The sequence below is a fragment of the Thalassophryne amazonica genome, chromosome 21, assembly GCF_902500255.1.
Source record: "Thalassophryne amazonica chromosome 21, fThaAma1.1, whole genome shotgun sequence".
Taxonomy (NCBI): Eukaryota; Metazoa; Chordata; class Actinopteri; order Batrachoidiformes; family Batrachoididae; genus Thalassophryne; species Thalassophryne amazonica.
Genome location: NC_047123.1, coordinates 22,292,084 through 22,309,292, shown reverse-complemented (window position 1 = coordinate 22,309,292; position 17,209 = coordinate 22,292,084). Strand labels below are relative to the sequence as shown.

General features: G+C 45.5%; 1 protein-coding gene and 1 long non-coding RNA gene across 2 annotated transcripts in view; one reads left to right on the top strand and one right to left on the bottom strand.

The window, feature by feature from the left end:
• Positions 1-17,209, bottom strand: part of otofa (otoferlin a) — a 243,711-nt gene that overhangs the window by 128,312 nt on the left and 98,190 nt on the right. The gene's annotated exons all lie outside the window — the stretch shown is intronic.
• Positions 145-1,165, top strand: LOC117502587. Its single transcript, XR_004558362.1, has 2 exons — positions 145-198; positions 1,065-1,165. It is a non-coding gene; the product is annotated as an uncharacterized LOC117502587 (long non-coding RNA).

Below are 17,209 nucleotides of genomic sequence, written 5' to 3'. Positions count from 1 at the left end.
ATTGTACTTGGCCCCACAAATCTTAGAAACATGGTGTCTAACCAGATCCTTACTCTGGATGGCATTACCCTGACCTCTAGTAATACTGTGAAAAATCTTGGAGTCATTTTTGATCAGGATATGTCATTCAATGCGCATATTAAACAAATATGTAGGACTGCTTTTTTGCATTTGTGCAATATCTCTAAAATTAGAAAGGTTGTTGTATGGCTGGGGGGCCTGGCTGCCTTTTTGTTTCTGTCTTTTGTTTTTCCTTCCAGGTGGCTTGCATTTGGGACTGAGTGGCTGTGTAGCTGAGTTTATCAGGACCTCACCCTGATCACCTGCGGCTCGTCAGGACTCACAGCTGTGGTGCATCTACATGGATTGGAACATGGTGGCATTTAAGACTGGAGTACACAGTGTGTATTTGCCAGAGACTCGACCTTGTGACCAGACGGGTGAGATCGTCGTCTTGGGAGCCATCTCATCATCAGTGGATGCAGAGAACGTCCAGGTTTGATGCATGGTCTGTGAAAGAGGAGAGGGTGAGGTCTCACGCTCGTCAGCACACTTCCTGAGGTACGTTAGATTTTGTGACTAACATTTATACAGTCAGTAAATGTGGTGTCCCTCACACCTTATTATATTGAGCTGTATGTTGGTCGTTTAAATCAGCTTCCACTGCAGTGGAGTTTTGTGAACTGGATGTTCCATGCCTGCAGGGTGGGAAGCTGATTAGTAATTAAGCCAGGAAGTGTTTGCTGTTTGTGCACCTTTGAGTGTTCTCTCTGTGTGTTGAGTGTGGACTCACATAATGATTCCTTCTTTCACAGACTCGGTTTGTCGCGGCCACCTGGGGGGTGTCGGCGGGGTCCTTGGGTCCGAACCAGTTCTGGCTCCGGACCGTTAGCGCTGCTGGGAGCGCACCGCAATCCACCACGCCAGACCGCGCACTTTTATATTTTTTCACAGCACTGTTATGTTCATTAAACTGTTATCCTTTGTACCGTGCTCTGCTTATTTTATACTGGGTCCTTCAAACGCTGGTCGGTTCTCCGGGCTGCGTCCGACACATAACAAAGGTCTTGTCTCAGAGTGATGCTGAAAAACTAATTCATGCATTTATTTCCTCTAGGCTGGACTATTGTAATTCATTACTATCAGGTTGTACTAAAAGTTCCCTGTATTAGCATATTTGATATTGGAGTAATCCAGAAGTAATTGAAAGTAATCAAATTATATCACTTTAATATTATGGTACTTGGATTACGTTACTGATTACATTTTTCATTGGAATACATTTTTAAAGTAACCCTCCCAACCCTGATGGTAAATTTGTCTGAAGAAATACTCAAAAATTGAGTGACTGCAAGAAGGACACAAGTGAGGGAAGCCACCAGGACAACAGTAATGAGTCTAAAGTAGTTATAGGTTTGTCAAGCCTTGAATGGAGGAACTGCAATGTGTAACTTTTTTAATTTATAGATATATGAAGTAAATTGTTTTTTTTGTTGTTGTTGTTGTTGTTTGTTTTATAAACGCTCATATCCAACAAAAGACTGAACAGTTCAAATAAATAAGGTGCAAACAGTGGATTCCAAAAGTTAGTCCAGAGTAAAACTCAAAGGTACCGAAGCCTCTGAAGAGTTCAAAAACTGGAGATATGGGGTCGAGATCCTCACAAAGTGACCCTTTGAAGAGTGAAGCAAGTGTTCCATAATTATATCCAACATTAATTAGTTTTAGTAGGAGGCTTAACATTGATCCATGACATAAAAATATTCTTCCTTGCAGCAAATATGTGAGGAGATCATACAGTGTGTCAGAGCCACACAATGCTCACTTTCACAAGAAAAAGATAAATAAGACAAAAGGGAAACAACACAACTATACAGTATACACTATGAGTACAAACTAAAATAAATAGAAAAAAATCTCTCTCGGCCCCGACTACATTCTTTAAGTGTCAGGTGACCTCAGCGAAGAGCACATCAGAAAAAGCAACAGACTCTCAGGAAAAAAGGACACAAACAAACAAAACAAGAGTGACCTGAGAGCAAAATATCCCCCACTGGCAAATGTTGCTTTGGGACAAGTTGTGATAACATTCTAATGACATTTGTTTTGTCAACACACATCAACTGTTTGCACTTGTCAAAAAAAAATTACGAAAGAAATTCAAAACATTTCTTGCTAATCTATCAGGGATCATATAAATATTTTACTTTTCAAAGTTAACCTGTTGATTCAGACTCTGCACTGACAAAAACAAATGAAAAAGAATTTTCTGTGATGCTCGTTAAGTCGAACTATATGATAATATCCATATTACCAACCTATAACAAGGACTTGTGTCAAATTTCACAAAATTCCTCTTAAAATTGTGAGAGGACTTGATTTCAGAACGATTATACCCTTTTTGGGACGGACAGACAGACAGACAGACGGAAATCACCAAAACATAACTCCCCATTTGGGTCTTCGTCCAGTGTGGGATAAAAATTGAAAAACCAAACAATCAAATCAATCCTCACATAAGGCCCACGACACACCACAGCAATATTTTGTATAATTATTACACTCAAGCAAAAATATATAAGAAAATAAACGTAATTCAACTGAAGCATTTTCTCATTTAATTACAGCAAAATTATGTTTTATGAATGACATGATGAACTGATGAAGAGAGACTGTCAGCTAGTTGATTGAGCAAAGCGGTTGCTATCAGTAACATTTACATTAAGTATGAATTAGTGTGAATCAGCAAAGAATCAGGAAAGTTTAATGCTGTTGTTGGAGACTTTCTGCCTCCTCATCTGACAGCTGCTACAACGTGACGACGATCAAACGTTTTAAATGAATCTGGAGCTGATTACATCATATTTTTGTTGTGCATTTTTTGGGAGCAAAACTGGCGAAAATAAAATATAAATTGTGTTGTATTTGGTTTGGTGTGAATATTGTCTGTGTTTAGTTTCAGTGTTGTACTGTTTGGTGTCATCAGTCTTTGTTTGATTTGAAATTTATTTCCTCTATTTCAGCTCACAGATCTCAGCAGTGTCTCCAGAATTAATAATCTTAAGTCCAACATGGAGCGGCTGAGTGAATGTGGTCTGGACTCTGTGGAGGAGAGTCATGGTTTCAGAGACGCTGTAGAAGGACAGAAGACCTGCTCTGTGATCCAGATACACTCCCGAGTCTGGACGACAGATGACCTGAGACTGGAGTCTGGATACTGTTATGTCTGAATTTATAACTACTGTCAGAATAAAATAACAACCAGGATATCTGATTGAATCCAAATCTACATTCTCTATCAGATCCTGTTCTCTTAATATTCTTGTATTGTATTGGATTCTTAGTATTTTTGGTCCTTTCTGCAGCAGCTGACACCGTGTCGTGACCTTTATGTTCATTCACAGAGCAGAGATAATAGATACACTGCTGATCAGTACGACACAACATCTTCATCACCTCGTTGTGATGACTGCAGATGTTCTCCTGGAGGTTCTTCGAGGGCTCCACCAGCTTGTGTTTCTTTAACGGAGCGACATTATAGTGAGGCTGGAGGTGTTTCTCACAATAAGAGACCAAACACACCAGACAGGACTTGAAGGCTTTCAGTTTTCTCCCAGTGCACAAATCACAGGAAACATCTTCAGGTCCAGCGTAGCAGTGATCAGCAGGAGCAGCTTGGAGACCAACTTTCTTTAGTTCCTCTGCATAATTTGCTAACAAGGTGCTTTTCATCAGGACAGGCCTCACTGGGAAAGTCTGCCGACACTGAGGACAGCTGCTGATGTTCTTCTGATCCTCTCCATCCCAGATGTTCTTGATGCAGTTCATGCAGTAACTGTGTCCACAGGGAATAGTCACCGGATCCTTCAGTAGATCAAGACAGATTGAACAGCAAAGTGCTTCTCGGTCCAGCTGAATTCTTTCCTGCGCCATTTCACCTCAATGAACATTGAACAATTTCACTTTGTGGTCTGACAAAAAGCAACACTGAGGAAGGAGGCGGAGTTTAAACATAGGAAAACTCACTGATTGGGAGAACAGCAAGAAGAGGGAGGAGACTGCTTCATTCCAGGAAGAGGAGTTGCACAGTTTACTCGTTTAAATCAGATCAAAAGTCATTTCCAACAAATTGCTTCCTGAGTGATATATACTGGAATCATCGGCAAACAACAAAAAAATTCACATTTTCGATGATTCACAAATGTCATTAATAAACAAAAGAAAAAACAAAGGCTCTGAAACAGACCCTTGCGAGACACCACATATGACCTCTCTACAATCAGAATGCCATTAATACCCCATTAATGGGTGATTCTTTAACTACGGGCACTATTGGCCTTGTAAATGTAATTTCCACCACACCATTGCCTTACAATATAAAGCGCCTTGGGGCAACTGTTTGTTGTGATCTGGCGCTATATACATGTGCTCTGATGTCACTGTTTATCTCCATAGAAACTACCCAAACAATCTTTCATACAAACTGTTTAAAGGGACATTACAGTGTTGTGGTGGAAATTATGGCAATAGTGTGGGACAACTACATTTTGTTTAAAAAAATCACAACAGTTGTATGACATTGAATACCCCAATTATGTTTTGATTATTTTACTGATATTTTATTCAGAGATATTTTAAAACATTAGAAAAAACGTTTCTTTACCATTCATTTTTATCATTGAAGATCAAAAGTCTGGGTGTGGGACAAGCACAAAACGGCAATATTTGCATATAATGATGCTGAAAAAAGGTGAAAAAGTCATCATAGACTACTAGAACAAATTTCTTAACACACTTTCATTGTAAAGATAACTATAAAAGCGTGAAATGTCCCCTTTTTTCTGTTTTTCATACAATATGATCAAAGGACATAATAAGTGCCCGTAGTCTAAGAATCACCCTAATATGTATGTACTGTTGACGGTTTGTAATATAACCTTGAAGCCACTGGCGTGCTGCGCCCCTAATCTCATACTTATATAATTTTGATAATAACAACTTATGATTTATGGTGTTGAACACTTTTTGTAATTCAATAAACACTCCAACTGTAAACTCCTTGCTTTCAGTTGCAGCTATAATTGTTTCTACCAATTCTATAAGTGCAAAGCTTGTGGATCGTTGAGATCTTGTTGGGAAAGTGTAGGAACACGGACCCACAACAGGGGGCGCAAATGAACGGACAATGGAGTAAGTCAAATAACAACGCTTTACTGTTGTGAATGTGCACAACGAATACAACCAATCACAGAAATGGACAACAGTCAATTCACAAAAGTGTCGTGTGGGCAGGCTCGAAGATAGGAGACGCCTCTCCAAGGTAAGACCGGTACCACACGGCTTCCTCCGCCACAGGACCCCGGGAATACTGGAGCCGCCAAGTCCCGAACTCCCAGGTGGCCACTGCCTCCGCGTGTCGGACCTGGTACTGCTGGCGAGAAAACAAAGTACAGTCAGATGGGGGCGCGTTTGCAACCAGGACTCCGAACAGCAGGAAAGTTACCTCCACCTCTCGTTGGAACAGTAATCCAAATAACTAGCTTAATCCAAAAAGATACACTCAGTTAGCGTCAATACGTTACCTCTCCGGTAAAACGATATCTCAGCAATGAGGTGGAGATGCCGTCCTGCTGATATACCCCACTGATGATTGCCGTCAGCTGTCTCAGGTGATGGGTGACAGCTGTCACCGAGGCGGCTCCCGTGAGGTGGCGGCGCCCTCTGGTGCCTGGAGCCCGCACTCCAGGCAGGGCGCCCTCTGGTGGTGGTGGGCCAGCAGTACCTCCTCTTCAGCGGCCCACACAACAGGACCCCCCGCTCAATGGGCGCCTCCTGGCGCCCGACAGGGCTTGTCCGGGTGGCGATGGTAGAAGTCGGCCAGGAGGGCCGGGTCCAGGATGAAGCTCCTCTTCACCCAGGAGCGTTCTTCAGGGCCGTACCCCTCCCAGTCCACCAGATATTGAAAACCCCAGCCCATCCGTCGGACGTCCAACAACCGGCGCACTGTCCAAGCCGGCTCGCCATCGATGATCCGGGCAGGAGGTGGCGCCGGACCGGGTGTACAGAGGGGCGAGGTGTGATGGGGCTTGATTTTTGACACATGGAATACTGGATGGATCCGCAGTGAGGCCGGAAGCCGAAGCCTCACTGCGGCGGGATTGATGACCTTGAGAATCTTAAACGGACCTATGTACCTGTCTTGCAGTTTCGGGGAGGCCACTTGCAGTGGAATGTCCTTGGTGGACAACCACACTTCCTGCCCGGGGCGATACGTAGGGGCCGGGGTCCGCCGCCGGTCTGCATGGGTCTTCGCCCTCATCCGGGCCCTCAACAAAGCAGAACGGGCGGCACGCCACACCCGACGGCACTTCCGCAGGTGGGCCTGGACCGAGGGCACACCGACCTCTCCCTCAACCACCGGGAATAACGGGGGCTGATACCCCAAACACACTTCAAAGGGGGAGAGGCCGGTGGCTGATGACACTTGACTGTTGTGGGCGTACTCGATCCAGGCCAGATGAGTACTCCAGGCCGCCGGGTGCGCGGCTGTCACACAACGTAGCGTTTGCTCCATTTCTTGATTGGCCCGCTCTGCTTGCCCGTTGGTCTGGGGGTGATACCCGGATGAGAGACTGACCGTGGCCCCCAGTTCCCGGCAAAAGCTCCTCCAGACATGCGAGGAGAACTGGGGACCGCGATCGGAGACGATGTCTGTTGGTATTCCATGCAGGCGGACGACGTGGTGGACCAGGAGGTCCGCTGTCTCCTGGGCCGTTGGGAGCTTCGGGAGGGCCACGAAGTGGGCCGCCTTGGAGAATCGGTCCACTATCGTGAGGATGACGGTGTTTCCCTGGGACGGCGGGAGGCCCGTGACAAAATCCAGGCCGATGTGGGACCAGGGGCGATGAGGCACGGGCAGCAGCTGTAGCAGTCCCGGAGCCTTGCGATGGTCGGCCTTGCCCCTGGCGCAGGTGGTACAGGCCTGGATATAGTCCCGGACGTCGGCCTCCAGGGACGCCCACCAGAAGCGCTGCCGGACAACTGCCACGGTTCTTCGCACCCCTGGATGACAGGAGAGCTTAGAGCCGTGACAGAAGTCCAGGACTGCAGCCCTTGCCTCTGGTGGGACGTAAAGTCTGTTCTTTGGTCCAGTCCCGGGGTCCGGGCTTCGTGCCAGGGCCTCCCGGACGGTTCTCTCTACGTCCCAGGTGAGGGTGGCCACGATAGTGGACTCCGGGATGATGGGTTCCGGTGGATCCGACAACTCCGTTTTAACCTCGTCTTCGTGTACCCGGGACAAGGCATCCGATTTCTGGTTCTTGGTCCCGGGCCGGTAGGTGATGCGGAAGTCAAAACGGCCGAAGAACAGTGACCAGCGGGCTTGCCTGGGATTCAGCCGCTTGGCGGTCCTGATATATTCCAGGTTCCGGTGGTCAGTGAAAACCGTGAATGGCACGGACGTTCCCTCCAACAGATGTCTCCACTCTTCAAGAGCCTCTTTCACTGCAAGGAGTTCTCGGTTGCCGACGTCATAGTTCCGTTCAGCCGGGGTCAACCTGCGGGAAAAATAGGCACACGGGTGAAGGACCTTATCGGTCTTCCCACTCTGGGACAGCACAGCTCCTATCCCTGAGTCCGAGGCGTCCACTTCAACCACTAACTGGCGACTAGGATCGGGCTGCACCAGAACGGGTGCAGACGAGAAGCGCCGTTTCAACTCCTTGAACGCGGCACCGCAACGATCCGACCAGGTGAAGGGGACTTTTGGTGAGGTCAGGGCTGTCAGGGGGCTAACAACCTGACTGTAGCCCTTAATGAACCTCCTGTAGAAATTCGCAAAGCCGAGGAACTGTTGCAGCTTCCTACGGCTTGTGGGTTGGGGCCAGTCTCTCACCGCTGCAACCTTGGTCGGATCAGGAGCGACGGAGTTGGGGGAGATGATGAACCCCAGGAAGGACAAAGAGGTGCGGTGAAACTCACACTTCTCGCCCTTAACAAACAGCCAGTTCTCCAATAACCGCTGCAGGACCTGACGTACATGTCGGACATGGGTCTCAGGATCCGGAGAAAAGATGAGTATGTCGTCTAAATACACGAAGACGAATCGGTGCAGGAAGTCCCGCAAGACATCATTAACCAACGCTTGGAACGTCGCGGGAGCGTTTGTAAGACCGAACGGCATGACCAGGTACTCAAAATGACCTAACGGGGTGTTAAATGCCGTCTTCCACTCGTCTCCCTTCCGGATCCGAACCAGGTGATACGCATTCCTAAGATCAAGCTTGGTGAATATCTTGGCTCCATGCAGGGGCGTGAACACAGAATCCAACAAGGGTAAGGGGTATCGGTTACGAACCGTGATTTTGTTCAGCCCCCTGTAATCGATGCATGGACGTAATCCGCCATCCTTTTTCCCCACAAAAAAGAAACCCGCACCCATCGGGGAGGTGGAATTCCGGATCAACCCGGCAGCCAAAGAGTCCCGGATGTAGGTCTCCATTGATTCGCGTTCAGGTCGTGAGAGGTTGTACAGCCTACTGGACGGGAACTCAACGCCTGGAACCAAATCAATGGCACAATCATACGGGCGGTGCGGGGGAAGGGTGAGTGCCAGATCCTTGCTGAACACCTCCGCAAGGTCATGGTACTGCACCGGCACTGTCCCTAGATTGGGCGGGGCTCTGACCTCCTCCCTGGCCTGGGAACCGGGAGGAACCGAGGAACCTAAGCATACCCGATGGCAGGTCTCGCTCCACTGAACCACTACCCCGGACGGCCAATCGATCCGGGATTGTGTTTCAACATCCAGGGAAAACCTAAAATCACACGGGAGGTGGCCGGAGTCACGAAAAACTCGATTTCCTCCCGGTGATTCCCCGACACCACCAGAGTTACTGGTGGTGTCTTGTGAGTGATTGGAGGGAGTAGGGAGCCATCTAGCGCCCGTACCTGCACAGGCGAGGTAAGCGCCACCAGAGGGAGCCCTATCTCCCTGGCCCATTTGCTATCTAGCAAATTCCCTTCTGAGCCCGTGTCCACCAGTGCTGGGGCCTTCAGGGTTAAATCCTCATAAAGGATTGTAACTGGGAGTCGTGTGGCGATGTGGGTGTGTCCCACGTGAACGTCTCGGCCCACCCCTAGCCCAGTTTCTAGGGGCGGGCGTTGGTGTTTAACCGCTCGGGGCAGTCCCTTACTTGATGCTCAATCGAGCCACAAACAAAAAACACCCCGCGGGCCAGCCTCCTTTGTGTGACCGGTGCCCTAAATGTTGCCCTACTCGTGTCCATAGCTTCGTCAGCAGGGGGGGCTGTAACCGCACGGAGCGCAGGGGCCGTGGAGCGTGGGGAGGGCGGAACGCGGTCGGAACCGGAAGGGAGAGGGACGACGCGTGCCTGGCCACGCCCTTCGTCTCGTTCCCGACGGCGCTCATTTAACCGATTGTCTAACCGTATAACAAGATCGATAAGCCCATCTAAATCCCGCGGTTCGTCCTTAGCCACCAGGTGCTCCTTGAGGACCAATGACAGTCCGTTTACGAAGGCGGCGCGGAGGGCAGCGCTATTCCAGCCGGACCTCGCAGCCGCGATGCGGAAGTCGACTGCATAGGCAGCTGCGCTCCGGCGCCCCTGTCTCATTGACAGCAGCACGGCTGAAGCGGTCTCTCCTCTATTAGGGTGATCGAACACCGTTCTGAGCTCCCTCACAAACCCATCATATGTCAGAAGGAGCCGTGAACTTTGCTCCCAGAGCGCTGTAGCCCAAGCGCGTGCCTCACCACGAAGCAGATTTATCACATAAGCTACTTTGCTAGCGTCAGTCGCGTACATGACGGGACGCTGTGCGAAGACGAGCGAACACTGCATAAGAAAATCCGCGCACGTCTCCACACAGCCTCCGTACGGCTCTGGGGGGCTTATGTATGCTTCAGGGGAAGGTGGGAGGGGTCGTTGGACAACCAGTGGAACGTCGTTGTTACGCACAGGTTCTACGGGAGGGAGAGCCGCAGCGGCGCCCGGAGGGCGTGCTTCCACCTGCGCGGCGAGAGCCTCCACCCTGCGGTACAGGAGGACGTTCTGCTCGGTCATCAAATCTAACCGAGTCGTGAAAGCGGTGAGGATCCGCTGCAACTCACCGATTACCCCTCCTGCGGACGCCTGTGCGCCTTGTTCTTCCATTGGCCGTTCAACAGCCGGTTGACGCCCCTCGGGATCCATGACGCTGGCCGAGATATCCTGTTGGGAAAGTGTAGGAACACGGACCCACAACAGGGGGCGCAAATGACGGACAATGGAGTAAGTCAAATAACAACGCTTTAACTGGTTGTGAATGTGCACAACGAATACAACCAATCACAGAAATGGACAACAGTCAATTCACAAAAGTGGTCGTGTGGGCAGGCTCGAAGATAGGAGACGCCTCTCCAAGGTAAGACCGGTACCACACGGCTTCCTCCGCCACAGGACCCCGGTGAATACTGGAGCCGCCAAGTCCCGAACTCCCAGGTGGCCACTGCCTCCGCGTGTCGGACCTGGTACTGCTGGCGAGAAAACAAAGTACAGTCAGATGGGGGCGCGTTTGCACCCAGGACTCTGAACAGCAGGAAAGTTACCTCCACCTCTCGTTGGAACAGTAATCCAAATAACTAGCTTAATCCAAAAAGATACACTCAGTTAGCGTCAATACGTTACCTCTCCGGTAAAACGATATCTCGGCAGTGAGGTGGAGATGCCGTCCTGCTGATATACCCCACTGATGATTGCCGTCAGCTGTCTCAGGTGATGGGTGACAGCTGTCACCGAGGCGGCGCCCGTGAGGCGGCGGCGCCCTCTGGTGCCTGGAGCCCGCACTCCAGGCAGGGCGCCCTCTGGTGGTGGTGGGCCAGCAGTACCTCCTCTTCAGCGGCCCACACAACAGATCTAAATCCATATTGTTTGTCGCTATAAACTTTTGTTTTTCTAAAAATTGTTTGGTTTTTGACGAAGTGATGTCTCAAGAACTTTGGAAAACTGTGAGAGCTGTGACACTGGTCTGTAGTTAAATTTGTGTTCATCTGCATTTCTGAAGATAGGGATTATTTTAGCAACTTTCATTTGTTTTGTAAAAACACCAGCTTGTAAGGAAAAAATACAAATAAAGGTCAGTGGTTTAACAATAAAATCAGTTAATGTGGCACTAGAAGGGGTGATCCTGCTTGGATGTTAAATTTAGGGGGGGAAAGGGACAGTGCAAATAATGTATCTAAGAAATCAGAAAGAATCCTGCATTTGAATGTGTGGGAAAAAAAAAAATCAATGTTAAAATCTCCCAACTGAAAGAATCTTATAGTTATTTATTATATCTAGTAAACTTTCAAAATTGTCCCAAAAAGCATCCACAGTTGAGCAGTGCACTCTGTAAATACACCAGAGAATGTGGTTCATCAGGTCTTGACCATCATCAAACATGCAAATGAAATCGTGGAAATACTGAGTGAAACTTGAGATCACTGTGATTTGATTCCAGTTAGAGGAGTGCTACAATTATTATAAAGGACAAGATTAAAAAAAAAAAAAAAAAAAAACCTCAACTTTGCAAACAAACAAGCAAAAGCCAAAAAAAAAAAAAAAAAAAAATAGTTCCTTCCAGAACAGGTATGTCAGAGGTCAAAGAAAAAAGAGCCATATTGTGCTCTGACTTCATCTTATTGACTCTGTGTGGTAAACCCATCAATCTGTTATACCCCCATTACATATCGCCAGAATGACAGTGTCAGAATGACGAATCAATCCCACATCAGAGAAGTGTTGACTTTCAGTTCCAAAACATTCTGACAGCAGTCTGTGAAAGTCCACACAGTTGGTCCCAGTCGGCCGGCAGTCCTGAGTGTGTTGCACATGTTCAAAACTCTCCGGGTGTTGTCGAGGTGGGACACCCATCTGATGGTGGTCTGAGTGCTATCTGACCGCAATTTACATATTTTGAAGGTTTCATAAACAGGATCCGAAATTATTTGAGCATGTATGAGGTAACCTTAAGATGGTTCGGGAATGGCAAAACCTGCTTACTTAGTCGAGACTCAGTGTCCATTCCTTGTGTCCATGCGCTGTGGCTGGTCAACATAGGTGGTATAAAGACATTTAGTTACTGGTTAAAGCTGGAATCAATCTGAAATGGAAACTGCTAAAAACAGCAAACCAATTATTCTTCAGGCCTCAACACACCAAGCAGACAGTCGGCCAAAGAATATGAAGAAGGTTGACCATTCAGGTTATTTTGTATGACTGTGTGGATTTTATGAAAGAAATTCTGCTGAGTGCTGTAATGTTCAAACACCAGATATTTTGTGCCTCAAGCCTTAAATGTTTCGCTCAGAGCTGTACAAAGAGGAACACCATCACACGGGGAGCTGCAAACTGAACGAGCTGAGAAAATGTGAGACTTTAAAATAACAACACACTTTGTAAGAGAAGCTGGACACTGACAGCAGTCTGTGTTAAATTAACACTGACACCTCAGCTGGCACCTACAGATATCATGAAGCAGCGGCTCTACTATGAGTAGATGACTGGAGTTTCTCATGCTGTCCAGGAGTTAAGTCCAGATACCCGATGAAGGAACCTTGTTTCCATCGCTTGTGTCCGGACATTTTTCTTTCGCTCAGTCCCAAAAGTTTATGGCCACAGAGCGTAAACTTATTGGTAACACAGCACCCCCAAACTGCCCTTTAAGGTTTGTTTTGCCATGAGTCAATTCTATCAAGGTCATTGAGGTTAAAGGTCAAAACTGAAGTTTTTCAGTCTCATTTACACCAAACACAGCACACATATGTAGGTGGGTTCTGGAATTACTACACACAGTAAACAATTATCTTTCAGATGCAGGCTCACAAAAGGTTGTATGTATTATGGTTCCTCAGTATTAAGCATGACAATATTGGTCATTTTACTATTGGAAATTTGTACGTATGTATGATCCGGAAACTATTCACAAAGCTTCAGTTTTTTCCACATTTTATTGTGTTACAGCCGTATTCCAAAATGGAGTAAATTACTTTTACCTGAAAATTCTATTCACAGAACCCCATAATGACAACATGAAAAGTTTTTTTTTATTCTTGTAAATTTATTAAAAATAAGAAACCTAGAAATCATGTTTACATAGGTATTCACACCCTTTGCTCAATGCTTTGTTGATGCACCTGTGGCGCAAATTACAGCCTCAATTCTTCTTGAATAAGATGCAACAAGCTTGGTGCACCTATCTTGGGGCAGTTTTGCCCATTCCTCTTTGCAGCACCTCTCAAGGTCCATCACATTGAATGGGGAGCATTGGTGCACAACTATTTTCAGGTCTCTCCAGAGATGTTCAATTGGATTCAGGTCTGGGCTCTGGCTGGGCCACTCAAGGTCATTCACAGAGTTGTCCTGAAGCCACTCCTTTGATATCTTGACTGTGTGCTTAGGGTTATTGTTCTGTTGAAAGATGAACTGTTGCCCGAGTCTGAGGTCAACAGCGCTCTGGAGCAGGTTTTCATCCAGGATGTTTCTGTACATTGCTGCATTCATCTTTCCCTCAATCCTGACTAGTCTCCCAGTTCCTGCTGCTGAAAAACATCCCCACAGCATGATGCTGCCACCACCATGATCACCACTGTGACAAGTGTAACACAAAGTGATGATAGCATGCTAACATTAGCATAAAAAGTTACTTGTATCACATAAAGTGAAGTTAACATGCTAACATTAGCATGAGCTATGTACCTACATTATGAGTGACAGCATTTATAATGTGATTTAAAGAAACAGCTAAAATTTTGCTTTAAAAGTGCATTTCTTCAGGCAGTTTTACATGTTGCTTGAAAAAATGGCATTCAATGAGTCATTTTTTATTTTATCACTCGACAGACTGACTAACATATAACAGAGACACAGATTTGGGCCTGAGAGAATTATGGTTTACAGTTTTTCATCCCCTTTACAAAATGTTCTCTAATACTTTGTAGGTCCTGTCTTTGTCTTTATAACTTCCTTCATCCTCTTTGGATCTTTCTGAGCAGCTTTTATATGCTCTAATAAAATATATTCATGGATCAAGGATTTATAAAACAGTATGACACCATGTGGTAAATCTGTCTGAAGAAATACTCCAAAACTGAATGACTGCAAGAAGGACACAAGTGAGGGAAGCCACCAGGACAACAGTGACGATTCTAAAGGAGATATAGGTTTGTCAAGCTTTGAATGGAGGAACTGCAATGTGCAAATTTTTAATTTATAGATATATTGAGAAAGTTGTTTTTTTGTTTGTTTGTTTGTTTGTTTTTTACTTTTTATGGCATGACATCAACAAACAAAAAGAAAAAAAAAACCCAGCACAGCACATTAAAAAGGCTCATATCCAATAAAAGTCTGAACATGGTGCAACAAATATGGTGCAAAAAGTGGAATCTAAAACTTGACTGTGTAAAACTCAAAAGGTACTGGAGCCTCTGAAAAGTTCAAAAACTGGAGATATGAGGTCGAGATCCTCACAAAGTGACCCTTTGCAGAGTGAAGACAGTGTTCCATAATTATATCCAACGTTAAATAGCTTTAGTAGGAGGCTGATCATTGATCCATGACATAAAAATCTTCCTTGCAGCAAATATGTGAGGAGATCATACAGTGTGTCAGAGCCACACAATGCTCACTTTCACAAAAAAAAAAAAAAAAAAGACAAAAAGAAAGGGAAAAACACAACTATACAGTATACACTGTGAGTGCAAACTAAAATAAACTGAAAATAATCTCTGTCGGCCCGACGACATTCTTTAAGAGTCAGGTGACCTCAGTGAAGAGCACATCAGAAAAAGTAACAGACTCTCAGGAAAAAAGGACACAAACAAACAACACAAGAGTGATCTGAGAGCACAAAATCCCCCACTGGCAAATGTTGCTTTGGTCCAAGTTATTGGTACATTCTGATAACATTTGTTTTGTCAACACACGTCAGCTATTTGCACTTCGAGAAAAAAGTAAAATTATGTAATTTTACGAAAGAAATTCAAAACATTTCTTGCTAATCTATCAGGGGATCATATAATAAATATTTTACTTTTCAAAGTTAACCTGTTGATTCAGACTCTGCACTGAAAAATATAAATGAAAAGAAATTTTCTGTGATGCTCGTTAAGTCAAACTATATGATAATATCCATATTACCAACCTATAACAAGGACACTAAATTCCTCTTAAAATTGTGAGAGGACTTGATTTCAGAACGATTATACTGTTTTTGGGACAGATAGACAGACAGACAGACGGAAATCACCAAAACATAACCCCCCATTTGGGTCTTCGTCCAGTGTGGGATAAAAACGGGAAAACCAAACAATCAAATCAATCCACACATAAGGCCCATGACACACCACAGCAATATTTTGTATAATTATTACATTCAAGTAAAAATATTTTAGAACATAAACACTTAATTAGACTGAAGCATTTTCTCATTTAATTACAGCAAAATTATGTTTTATGAATGACATGATGAAGTGACAAAGAAAGACTGTCAACTAATTGATTGAGACAGAAAGACTACTTGATTGAGCAAAGCGGTTGCTATCGGTAACAATTACATTAAGAATGAATTAGTGTGAAACAGCAAAGAATCAGGAAAGTTTAAAGCTGTTGTTGGAGACTTTCTGTTGGAGACTTTCTGCCTCCTCAGCTGACAGCTGCCACATCAAAACAATCAAACGTTTTAAATGAATCTGCAGCTGATGACATCATATGTTGTTATGGATTTTTTGAGGCAAAACTGGTGAAAATACAAATAAAAATTGTGTTGTATTTGGTTTGGTGTGAATATTGTCAGTGTTTAGTTTCAGTGTTGTATCGTTTGGTGCCATCAGTCGTTGTGTGATTTGAAATATATTTCCTCTGTTTGAGCTCACAGATCTCAACAATGGCTCCAGAATTAATCATCCTAAATGAAACATGGAGCGGCTGAGTGAATGTGGTCTGGACTCTGTGGAGGAGAGTCATGGTTTCAGAGACGCTGTAGAAGGACAGAAGATCCAGATACACTCCGAGTCTGGACGACAGACGACCTGAGACTGGAGTCTGGATACTGTTATGTATGAATTTATAACCACTGCCATCATAACATAACGCCCAGGATATCTGATTGAATCCAAATCCACATTCACTCTCAGGTCCTGTTCTCTTAATATTCTTGTATGTAACTGCAACATAAACTCTCTTCCCGTTCCACTTCACCTCCCAGTAAAAACGTCCACTCAGACTCTCTCTGCTCAGGACCTGGAACCAATAAGTAAATCTATCTGGATGATCAGAATAAGACTGTTCCTGAATCACACATTTTATTTTTCTGTTTTCTTCAGATAATATCAGATGTTTGTTTGATGTATTTGGATCCAGTGTGATTTCACATGAATATTTTAAGAATTCAGTTCTGAGTTTTGGTTCTGCTTCTGGCAGTAAAACATCCACTTCAGTCTGTGCACGTGAGATCTGCATCTGTTCCTCACTCAGAATGTCCTGTAGTTTGACTTTGACCTTTGACACGGCCGCCGTCACATCCTCAAAGTACCTCAGAGGACGTGTTTGGATTCTGGGTGAGTCTGTAGCTTCAGGGAGGCGTGTCAGTGAGGGGTATTTTTGGAGAAACTGGTTGTGATCCTCTGATTGTGAAAGCTGATGAAGCTCAGCATCTTTCCTCCTCAGATCACTGATCTCCTGCTCCAGCTTCTCCTGAAGATCCTGTACTCGACTCTTTTCAATTTTCTGCTGAGACCTGATCTGCTGCTTCACATCAGATCTTCTTTTGTCAAGGAGTTGAATCAGATCTGTGAACATCTTCTCACTGTCCTCCACCGCTTTTTCAGCAGAGTGACTGATGGCCTCCACCTCTCGCTGGAGCACCTTCACCTCCTCACCTCTGATCTGGATTCTCTGCTGGATTTGCTGTCGTCTCACCTCAACCTCTCTCTGCCTCTTGGTCCTTTCTGCAGCAGCTGACACCGTGTCGTGACCTTTATGTTGATCCACAGAGAAGAGATAACAGATGTGCTCTGAAATAATGTAGCACTGATCATGTGCTGTTCACGGACTGAAAGATCTCCAGAAAATGTGGTTCATCAGGTCTTGCACCTCGTCACATGTTGGTTACACCCATCATCAAACATGACGCCCAATGAAGGGAACGAGGAAATACTGTGTGAAACATG